The sequence below is a fragment of the Vulpes lagopus genome, chromosome 12, assembly GCF_018345385.1.
Source record: "Vulpes lagopus strain Blue_001 chromosome 12, ASM1834538v1, whole genome shotgun sequence".
NCBI lineage: Eukaryota > Metazoa > Chordata > Mammalia > Carnivora > Canidae > Vulpes > Vulpes lagopus.
Genome location: NC_054835.1, coordinates 27605438 through 27617004, shown reverse-complemented (window position 1 = coordinate 27617004; position 11567 = coordinate 27605438). Strand labels below are relative to the sequence as shown.

Genomic DNA, 11567 nt, shown 5'->3' with positions numbered 1-11567 from the left:
GAAAACTTGGAAAACCAGCAGCGATAGGAGGCTGGGCGCCTTCCAGTTCCCCTACTACATCTTTCCTACTTTTAACTGGTTGGAATTACTGGCAGAACAGAGGGAAGTGGAGATATGCCTTGCTTCTGACTAGGGCCTGGGCTCCTTTGGCATTATCTTGTTAAATTCAACTGGCCCGGGTCCTGGGGACCTCTTCAGGTAACTTAGGCTCTGAGTCAGGAATGGCTAAGGTGCAAGGAGGGAGTTACTGTCTTGGCCCTACCAGTACCATGCAGTCTCCCCACTCCTAACCCTAGGTTCTAGGAATCCCGGCCTTGACCTGGGGACAAAACCCAAGCGCAAATAAACGGTCTCCTTCCAGGCACTGAAAGCCAACCGTCCCCATCCGCCTCTCTGCTCCTCGGCCAGTGGCCCAGCTTGGCCTGGCACGGCAGGAGGAGCACGAGCCGCGGCGGGCCAGCCCCGGCGCTCGCCGCACTCCCCGCACCCCAGCCCGGCCGGGGCAGAGGGGTGGGGGTGGGAGGCTGGGGAAGCGGGGGGCGGAGTTCCGTCCTTCGCTGATTGGCTCGGGGCGGATGGGCTGCGGCCGTGCCGAGCCAACCCGCGACGTGTTGCTAGGTGCCGAGGCGAGGGGATAGGCGCGGGGGCGCGTCCGTCACCCGGCAGCCCCCGGCCCCGACCCGGAGGGATGCGGAGTGGCGGCGGCGGCCGCGGCGGAGACTGTGGCTTTAAGAGCGCGCCCGGAGCCCGGGAGCCAGCCGGGCGGTCCGCTGCTGCTGCGCACCCCGGCGGAGCCGAGCCCTGCCCTGGCCGGACGGGGCCGCCTGCGGCCGGGTAAGCGAACCCGGAGCGCGGCGCGGGCCGGGCGCGCGTGGGCGTGGGGCGCGCTGTCAGCGCGGGTCCCGGACTCGCCCCGGCCCGGCGCCCGCGGAGCCCGCGGAGCCCGCGGAGCGCGCGGCGCCCTGTGCCCTGCGCGGCCGAGGCGGGGCCCGGCGCGGGGTCCCCGCGGGGGCTGCGGGCGCTAGGGGGCGGGCGGCGGGCGGCGGGCGGCGGAGCCACGTGACCGGTTTGTTTACAAACACTGCCGGGCCGGCGGCTCCTGCAAAAAACCCCCGGGGTGGTGTGGGTCCCCGGGTCGCGGCCCGGGAGTCGTGCGGGGAGCCGGGCGAGTCTAGGGCGCGCGGTTTGGCGGGTGGGACTCGGACGCCCGGTGGCTGTGGCTCCGCAGCATAGTTTCTGCGGGTTCGGGCTCCGTCGGGGCCCGGGGCGGGGGGGCGGCGGAGGAGTTGCTTCGGACGCTTTCTGTCCTCGGTGGCGCTGGGTCCCGGGGCGCCGCCCTCGGGGCCCCCGCTGTGGGGGGGGGGGCTGGCAGCCCTCGAAACTCCCAGCAGCGGTTGGCCGGCCCAGGGCCGAGGTAACCGCAGCCGAGTTCCTGCCTGGCCGCTTCCCGGAGCCTCCGGCTGTCCTTGCCAAGGGGGTGGGCGCCGACTCTCCTGCCCGACGCGACCGAGGGGCCTCTCCAGCGGGCACCTCCCAGGACCTGGCGCCAAGGGGCAGCCCCGACCTCCCACTGCTTCAAGTCCACCCTCCTTGGCCGCTGACCTCCTGGGTGTCTTGACTCAAGTGGTGGCTCTTCTCCCGTTGGGGTAACCACCTGTTCTTTTGGACGAAGCCCAGGAGACTGCCACTTCTGACTTCACTCTCAGCTTACAACCGCCTAAAAAGCCAAGTGAGTGAGTGTCCTCCGTTTTTCTCTGTTGCATGTAGCAGCAGACCCTCCCACAGCCCCACCGGTGTGAATGGCACACAAAACTGCCCCTAGCTTTGCTGGAGGTTTTGCTTTCTGGCCGCCTTGTCAATTTGCTGTCTTGGGGTCCTGAGGATCTTTTAAGCGAGTCCTTGCTTCTGGTGAATCTAAAGGCTAATGAGACATCTAGCTATTTATCTTTTCTTTGCCCTTCCTCTCTTGTTCCTCTCTTCTGGTCCAGTAAGATGGGCTCTTCTGTCCTAGCGCATTGGGCAATCAGGGTAATTGCTTCCCTGTTTCTCATTCAGTAACAGAACATGGGGAGAGCAAGGAAGTTAGGAAGTTTAGAAGTTAAGTGACTTGCCCAAGGTAACTCCTGTCACTGGCTCTGGGGAGGGAGATGACCTCACATGTTTGTTCTTCAGTACTCTCCTGGTTATGAAAACTCCAGGCCTTGTAGTCAGTAGGGTTGGATGACCACTCCTTGGCTTTGCTTTGACTTCGTCATTGCCACAGGATGCAAAGGTGGGCCGAATCTTGAGTTCTGTTTCTCTCCTCATTTCCTTAGCACTTATGCTAAGGCTAAATCTTGTCCCTGATGTGGAACATTTTTTAATTCCTCTGAGCTGTGATATGAATGGCTATAAGTTCTTTACTGAGAAACTGGTCTGGCCTGAGGAGAGTTGTGCAAACTTCCTTTTGGCACCATCCCTTATTCCCAGCTCTATGGTAAGGGTCTCAGGCAAGAGTGGGGGCCTTGGGCTCCTACCCCTCGAGTTATTTGCCTTATTGGTTTAGGATTTGGTAATAGAATTTCTGGGACCTGTCTTGGTATCTGGTGCTTGAATTAAAATAAAACTTGCTGTTAGGGATGGAAAATGGAAAATAAACATCATGCACAAGAGTACTGGTTTCCTTCTTCCCTCAAGGAGAGTGGTTTTCAAACTTTGAGTGGGATCCAAAGTAAGGAATACCTTTTATATCACTGCACTGAGGTTCACAACTGTGATAAGTTCCAGGAAACAATTACCCTTGTTACCTGCTGTGTGCTCTCTAGTTTTTTCTTCTTAATTAAAACAACAACAACAACAACAACAAACCAACTGCTGGTCATGGGCTGCTAATTTGATTTATTGACCAAATGGGTGAATGGGTGATGGCCCACAGTTCAAGAAACGTTGCTCTAGGGCAGAGGTCCTCAAACTTAGATGTGTACAAAGATGACCTGAATAGTGTTCAGAATTGCGGTCTGTCCGTCCACTCTGGAGATGTTTATTCTCAATGGGGTGCATTTTTAATAAGTGGACTATGAGGTTGTGATGCAGGTGGTCAATAAGAAACCCTGGTCTAATGGGAATTTGGGCAATGAACAATGAAAGGCATTAATTGGATATGAAGCATGCAAAGCCTTAGTCATGTATGTGACCCACTCTATGCAAATCCAAGATCATTCATCTGCTAGTCACACTAGCCTAGACTTTGATAGGTCTAAGGGTATAGCATTGTTTGCTTTCAGCTGCTGTGAAGCGTTGGCTTATAAGACCCCCATCCCTCCCATACCACCGTGCCCAATCCATTTGAGGGCTGCTGTTCAGTGTTCTGTATGGCTGGATGTTTTTAGGTGCGTGGGGTTGGGGTTGTGAGTAGTGTTGATGAGTCTGCTGTAGTATTCATAGATTATGTGAATTTTCATGGTTTTAATGAATTTAATAGTTTTGAGGCAGTGACATGGTTATTATGCCTGGGGTATTAACAGTTGGTCAGCAGAAAATGTTGATGTTGTTGAATAGCTGAGTATTCCAAGCCATGTGGCCTGGGGGAAGGGCAGGCAGGCTGGTGATTTTTCTTGGAGGATGGGGGAGTCAGGGTTTGTCAACAGTTTAGTAAGAAGAGGCACAAGTTCACCTGACCTTGCCTACCTCAGGCCTGGTTCTTATGACAGCTTGGCTCCTGTGTGCAGGTGAATCTTGTTAGTTACCTCTATCTTTACCTTTAAGTACAAACATACAACACCTGATGCATCCATGTGTTAGATGTTTCCCTCTCACTGTGTCTAAACATGTTGGTAGAAGAAATTTCCTTAAATTAATCAAAACTGCATTTAGCTTCAAATAGAACTCTCTCCAAATTCAAATTAAACTATGGTCCTTCCTGCCAAAAGTATGCTTTATATGGGAACACTAACTGTAGGATTGTTTAATGTTCAGTTTGGTCAGCTGCTTACATTTAGGATGTTTAGTGTTTTGAGCCTACAATAAAAAAGAAAGCAACAAATGGATGGCAAAGGATAGGATATCCTAGTATAGAAAAGCAGAGGGAAGAGATGTCTAGATGGGACTGAAGAGGAGGATCAGGATCAGTTTCCTTTGTTAGTTAGTTATCTTGGCATTTCTCTAGGGTCCATCAACAAACCAGTAGGTGAGGGATCCCTGGGTGGCGCAGCGGTTTGGCGCCTGCCTTTGGCCCAGGGCGCGATCCTTGAGACCCGGGATCAAACCCCACGTCGGGCTCCCGGTGCATGGAGCCCGCTTCTCCCTCTGCCTCTCTCTCTCTCTCTCTCTCTCTGTGTGACTATCATAAATAAATAAAAATAATTAAAAAAAGATAACATTATAAAAAGGAAAACAAAAACCAGTAGGTGCCCTGACAATTGCACTCCCTTAGCATGAAGGGGTATAAAGTTCTGGAAAGGGAATCATCTTTTAAAATTTTAGCCTCCAATTATGGAAAGCCAGAGCCTGCAGGCTGAAAGTATTTTGTTAGAGTAGTTTTCAGTGATCTTTTCCTTAACAAGAGATGTGACTTGTATCTTTAAAGGACCACACCTACTTGAATTTCCCTGGGATTTGTGAATATAGCCCCCTGAAGGTTTAAAATAAATCAGATTATGCTACTCCCCTGTTTAAAGTTTTCCTGTGGCTTCCTATTGCCCTTTAGACATAATCCACCTTGGTTCCCTGTAGGCACTGCACAGCCTATTCCTTTCCCCCAACTTCTCTTGCCCCGTTTCCTACAGGTCCTTACCTGGTCCATTTTGCTTCAGTCTGCTCTACCTGCACCAGCTTTCCTCAGGTTTCTATAACTTTGAAGGTTTGTGTTTGTTTTTGTCATTGGGCCTTTCTATTGGTAGTTACCCTTTGCAGAATGCCATTCTCCAGACGTTTACATGATGGGATCTCACTTGGGTCTCAGCCCCTCTGGAACAAGTCTTCCCTTCTCTGCCCCTCAGCCTCTCTTAATCCCTTCAAGGCACGTTAATACCATCTGGAAATACATTGTCTATTTGATGGCCCATGGAAGCTTGGGAGCTTCTGTCTCGCTCACTGCTGACCGTCCCTGGCACGGGTAGCACTGGATAAATATCTACCCAGTTGGTGGAATGAATGAATGACTAGAGAGCCAAGATTTTGAGTCTCTAAGAGTAGGAAATAATAACTTTTATTTTCAGGAAGAGAAGAGGAAAAAATTTTTCTCTCCCTTTTCCTGGAGTGTGCTAGAGTTCCCTTGGAATTTATTTCAGGATTTCTGCTTTTCACAATATTTTTCACCCTTTCATACTTTTTTTTTTTTAAGATTTTATTTATTTTTTCATGAGAGGCACAGAGAAGGCAAAGACATAGGCAGAGGGAGAAACAGGCTCCTCACAGGGAGTCTGATGTGGGACTCGATCCCAGAATTCCGGGATCACCCCCTGAGCCAAAGGCAGATGCTCAACCACTGAGCCACCCAGATGCCCCAGCCTTTTATACTTTTTAATAGATTTCTAAAAGCTCCTTTGTCATCTTGTTATGGTTGTCAGTAAACAACTCTCACAATCCCAGTAGCTTTATTTTGTTTTCACTGTTCTGACAAGCACTTCTATCAGTAATCACATTTTTTTTTTAAAGATTTTATTTGTTTATTCACAAGAGACAGAGAGAGAGAGGGGAGAGAGAGAGAGAGGCAGGCTCCATGCAGGGAGCCCAATGTGGGACTTGATCCTGGGACTCCAGGATCACGCCCTGGGCCAAAGGTAGGCTAAACCACTGAGCCACCCAGGGATCCCTCACACTATAAGTAAGGGCTAAGAGCCTGGGCTAGGAACCAGAAAGGTCTGGATAGTTAGCTCTGTGACTTTGGCAATTTGCTAAAATTTTCTCTAAATCTCTGTTCCTTATTTGTAAAATAGGACTAATAGTTACTATCACACAGAATTGATGGGAAGAGTAAATGACAGGATGTATAGGAATGCAAGCACAGAGCCTGACACATAAGTACTTGCTGTTAGCTTTTATTTGTTTTATTTTTAAAAGATTTTATTTGTTTACTTACTTGAGAGAGAGCACGCACGAGCTGGGGGGGGGGGTGGGCAGAGGGAGAGAATCTCAAGGACACTTGGCCAAGGGGCTGAGGCTTAGCCTGACATGGGGCTCGATCTCACAATCCTGAGATCATGACCTGAGCAGAAACCAAGAGTCCCATACTTAACAGATTGAGCCCCCCAGGCTCCCTGCTGTTAGCTTTTAATAACAACACTCATAGTAATAGATTTCCCTCCTCTCTTTGGCAGGAATTCCCGATCTGTTGATTTGGGAGTGTGTGGTAAGAGGAAGATCTTAAATCAATGCCAGTAAATGAAGACCAAACATGTCACTTAGATCTATCAGAACTAGAAAGGAAGTTAGAAATCATCAAATCAGGGGCGCCTGGGTGGCTCAGTGGGTTAAGCCTCTGACTCTTGATTTAATCTCACGTCATGATCTCAAAGTCGTGAGATCTAGCCTAACATGTGGCTCCATGCTCAGCATAGAACCTGCTTGAGATTCTCTCCCTCTCCCTCTCCCCTTTTCCCCCCCTCCCCCTGTGCCTTTCCCCCATACTTTCTGTCTTTCTAAAATAAATAAATTAAAAACCCCAAAATCATCTAATCACAAATTGATGCCTAACTTTTACTAATACCTCTGTGGAAGAAGTCATGGAAATTTTTGGAAGGATATGTTGTCTGGCTGTTCCTCAGGCCATTTTTAGTTTTATCCTTGGATTAAGCTGGGCTGACTGGAAGCTGCATCTTTGGGCCATATTTCCTCAGCCCCTCCAGGATTATTTTCACTGAGATGAACTTTGGTGTCCTGCCGTTTGCTTTCATGGAGGGGCACAGTCTGAAACAGCTTTAAAACTCTACTACATTTCTCCTAAGGGTTGATGATGTTGAGGCCTTAAGCTACAATTTCACTTAGTGTCCCCTTTAAGTGGTTAATAGGAGAAATTGCTTTCAGGAGCGAGTGCCAGAAAAAGCTTTGCCTCTCTGAGGAACCAGTATGATATTTCTTTGTAGACAATTGGAAATGGATAACTGATCATGTTTCTCTTTGCTTTGCATGCCAGGAAGCACAGCCAAAATCCCTCATCCTCATTTTTTTCCTTGTAATTTCTATTTTTTCTAATTTCAGGTTAATGATTTATAATTCTTTTAAAATTAGGTATATGCTTATTTGGGTATTAAACTCATTTCAGATTTTACATTTTGGAGATACAAACACTGAGTCTTGAATAGGCAAAAAGGACCTGCTTAAGACAGCTAATTAAGTCAAAACAGAGACTATAAACCATACCTTTTGTTTCCAGGCTCTCTGGAAGTAGGAGTACAAAGTCAATATTCTGGAAGAATGTCGACTCATGAATAAAACCCCAAATAACCTGTAATGTCTTGATCCTAGGCAAAGCCTACCTCCTCTGTGATGAGGCACAGGAACATTCTGCCAGTGAGGTAAACACTGCCACTTGCATTCCTGGTTGGGTCAGCAGCACTATGCTCTCCTGTTTCCTGAGCTATGGCTTTCCCCTGTGGTCTTGAGAATGTGGTATGTCCAGATTTAGTGGTTTTGATCTGAAACTAGATTGCCAGCTCAGAATGAAATTAGTCTCTGTTGTTTGGAGTTCTCTTGTCTATATTTCTTGTTAGAAGGGGAAGGTTTGGTATCCAGATGGCAGATAGGTGCTACTGAGGCTCAAACAAGGTCTTTTGGCTGGGTGTGAACAGTAGCTCAGTTTGGTTCTACTGAAGAAAATGGCATCATTTTATCTGATAAGAAATTTAATCATAGGAAATATTGACTTTCCTAATGATTTGTTTTGTTTTCCCATGCTGTTTTGGTTGTGAGTACCTGGGGCAAGAGAGGATAGACTTGGATGGAGCACATCCTGCCTGAGTCAGTAAAATTTTGATTCCTATTTTGAGCTACAGAAGAGGAACCTCTGCCCTACGGCTGAAAATAAACCTTTGGTTTTGCTTTATTTCCTGGCTAATAATAATTCAACAGATAATATATAAGACCTTTGGGAGATAAAGATGGATTAAGATAGGGCCCCTGCCCCTATGCATATACTCAAATAGGAGTGATTAAGGCATATGTGTCAATAACCAGAGCATAAGGTACAAAGAGTTTATAGTCCTTATGGAGATACAGAAAGAAGGGTAGGCATTTTGGAGATGTGGCTGTGAAGAATGATGAGGATTTAAACATGCAGAAATGCTCCAGGGGGAACAGTGTGTGCAAGGGCTGAAAGTGTGAACCTAAGTGGTACTGTATGGGGAATGTTCGGTAGGCACGTGAGATATTGGAAGGAGAACATTGGGATTTTGCTTGGGCTACTATTGCTACAATTATTTTTTTTTCCAAAACTTTGTTTTTTAAACAATCTCTACATGCAACATAGGGCTTGTACTCATGACCCCAAGATCAAGAGTTGCATGCTCTTTTGAGCCAGCCAGGCACCCCACTATTGCTACAGTTTAGAGTAATTCCATAGAAATGTACTGTTGCTTCCATTCACAGAACTCTGAAACAGATAATAGGCAGTCTCAAACCTGGCTCCTATGCATAAGAACTTCTAGTCCAACCAAAGGCCTACAACATCAGAATGTTCAGGATAGGGAATCTAATAAAAGAAAGCAAATAATAACCCCCCCCCCCAAAAAAAAATTCCCAAGTTTTTCTGATGTAGCCCACCCATACATGTCTGAGGTCTGGAAATCCCTGAGGTTGATCGCCTTAGCAGAAACCAACTACTAAGCATCTTTGACCTTTGGCCTCCTTTCCCTCACTGTATTTTTGCCACTTCCTTTTCTTCTCTTGTTTGTATCGCTCCTGCATATGTCATCCATTATATTTGCCTCCTGTTTATCTCTTCTTTTGCTACTTTGGCCTTTTGTCTGTTGGGGGTCCCTCCCTAAATTCTAAATTGATTCTTGGCCAGATGGACCATAAAGTAGAAATGAATTCTTTTAGTATTTGTTGTATTAATGGTATAAACGTGTATATTATTTATAAATGCAAATTAAATAGGGCTTTTGGTTAGTTTTACTTAGGGCTTAGTTTGTTTCCTGTAGAATTTGAGGGAAAAATTAATATGACTGCAGCCTTAAAGCTAAAAACCTCTTAGCAGGAAGATGCGACAGGAACTGAAAACTAGCTTTTTCTTGTGCCAAATGTGTTGTCCTATCTTCTGGTTGAGGTTATTCCCTTCTTTCATTTTTGTTTTCTTGCGTTTCTATAATTAAAAGTTGAAGCAGTGAACTGACCCTGAGAGTTTGAAGATGTTTTATGAGAATTTGACACTTCTGTTTGTTGACTTAGTCTTCCTCTGGAAGATAATCTGCTTGTTGCTTTAAAGGGCTCAAGGACCAAGGATGCCCATCTTCAGACTCTTCTCAGGCTCATCTGGGTTGAGGGATCCATGGTGGGTAGAAGGTTGTCCCAGGATTCAAATGCTGGTTCGGGTACTTTCTAGTGGAGTGATCTTGGGCAAATTGTTTAACTTCTTGTGCTTTCTCCTCATCTTTCAAATAAGGGTAATCATAATAATGCCTGCCTCCCTGGGTTGTTATGAGGATTAATTGAGATAATGCGTGTCAAGTCCTCATGGGACCATAATAGGAAATTAATAAACTGTAGAGTTCTGAAGGCTTACTGACAGTTTGCTGCAGGGCCTCAGATGACTCCTCCCTACCTCCTCCCCCCACCTTCTGCATTTCTTCAACCAGCCTTTCTGAGCTCTTACAGCAAGCTGGGCTTTGGCCTGGGTATGAAGGATGATTAACCAGGTGTGGTCTTTGGTCAAGAATGGCTTACAATCTAGTGGGAAGACTGACCCATAAACAATTAGCTTTGTGGATGTTTCTTAAATTATATGAAAAAGCTGCACTGGCAGCGTGCATGATGCCTCTTGATGTGTGTGCCATGCCTAAAAGGAATAGAAGCTATAATTTTTACTAAAATCCCATAGCAGGAGAAGTCCAGAAATCTGCTCCAGAACCAGTCTTTCTCTCCCACCCTACTCCTTTTCTTCTTCATGAGATGGCAATACTAGGTGATAGTTTAATAATTGTCAGGACAAAATACATCCATCTTCGAGCTGGTGGTTGGGACTTGGGACTTTAGACATGCAAGCATCCTTTTGAAAGAGCTTCTGCCCTTTTTTTTCTCTTGAGTTTTAAGTTCAATTTCCAACTTCCAATTGTGAAAAGGCGGGGAGCCACAGATGTCAGAGTCTAGAGTTTTGGATTTATTTGAATCAGGAGATTAAAGTGAGGATGCCAAAGGCATGCTGACAGCTGAACAACAGAATTGTATTGGCAGATTTGGGATGGATGGTTTGTAACTAATTGGGACCCCAGCTGTGCCCTGAGGGAGCAGCAGTTGAAGAGAAATCAAGGTCACACAATGCCCAGGGTCCAAAGACATTTGTTTATTCAGTAAATAATATTTGATCTTTGAGAGAGTGTGAGCTACAGATGACAATCAAATAATCTCAGCAAAAGTACAATTGCAACTGTGAAGAATGCTCTGCATGCCTGTGGAAGAGGAACCATTGGTGGAGGCTAAGGGGAGGGTTCCCTGGTGAAGTAACTTCTAAAGATGGGCTGCATTGCTTACCCTACTTTCCAAAATGTTGTTTTCTTGATAGATCTTCCAAATGACTGTTTTACATTGTAGTTCAAGAGTAGCCCGGTCTGGGGGACAGACAAATGGAGCCAGTCCCTCTTTGGATTCCAGATCATGAGAAAAATGTATTTGTTTGGTTTTAACCAGGATTATCTTCTCTGAGCATGGCCAAACACAAAGTACTGATCCTGAGGGCGGCAGCTCTGGGGCCTGGAGGAAAAGAGCAAATGTGGCTTTTTACATGTGGAATAGAGAGGCAGCATCGAGGCCGGAACCAAAATCTGACACTTCATTTTTCTCATACTCAGACTGCCCTGGGGCAGGGTCCCACCCTGGGAGAAAGAAGCTTCCTGGGTTGGAAGTCCAAGGGTTTCTCCAGGAGTCGGAAGTCAGTGCCAGTCTGGGGTCTCGTGGGAGGAGGCTACCCTGGGTGGCACACAGATGGTGTGAAGGGCAGGGAAGGTGGAATGGGAAATCTCTCTGCCATCAGACAGCACCCAAGTAAAAACCACCAGAGGGTCTTGTTGTGTGTCATCTCAGAGCTTTGGCTCTACGATACCGAGTGAGTACTGTGCTCTATTTGCCAGCCCAAGTGAGTTAACGTCACAAGAGTTTGCTGGCTTTTTAACTTTGTGGAGCATTAATGGTGTGTGAGTCCCACGTAGTCACCAGAATTAGATATTTTAAATGTACTGGATAGTGTTTAAGATTAAAAATATCAGCTTTATAGGGTGCACAGTTTCACTGAAGGTCACTCATTTTATTCAGTTAATTACCATTTATCAAGACTCTGGAGGGATTTAAAAAAAAAAAAAAAAGACTCTGATGTGCCCAAGACTGGGAGTCCTGGGGAAGCCAAGGAGTGTTAAAGACTGGACTTGAGCTGCAGGAAGCTC

At 46.8% G+C, this 11567-nt stretch overlaps 1 protein-coding gene across 4 annotated transcripts in view; it reads left to right on the top strand.

The window, feature by feature from the left end:
• The first annotated feature begins 625 nt into the window (after positions 1-625).
• YPEL2 (yippee like 2) overlaps positions 626-11567 on the top strand; it is a 63338-nt gene continuing 52396 nt past the window's right edge. For 2 of the 4 annotated variants that reach the window (XM_041724759.1, XM_041724760.1), the window contains exon 1: positions 626-834. The gene's annotated coding sequence lies outside the window, so the exon portion shown is untranslated. Of the gene's footprint in view, positions 835-1595; positions 1730-11567 lie in introns of those variants that run through there. The other 2 variants (XM_041724761.1, XM_041724763.1) reach the window with 1 other exon arrangement.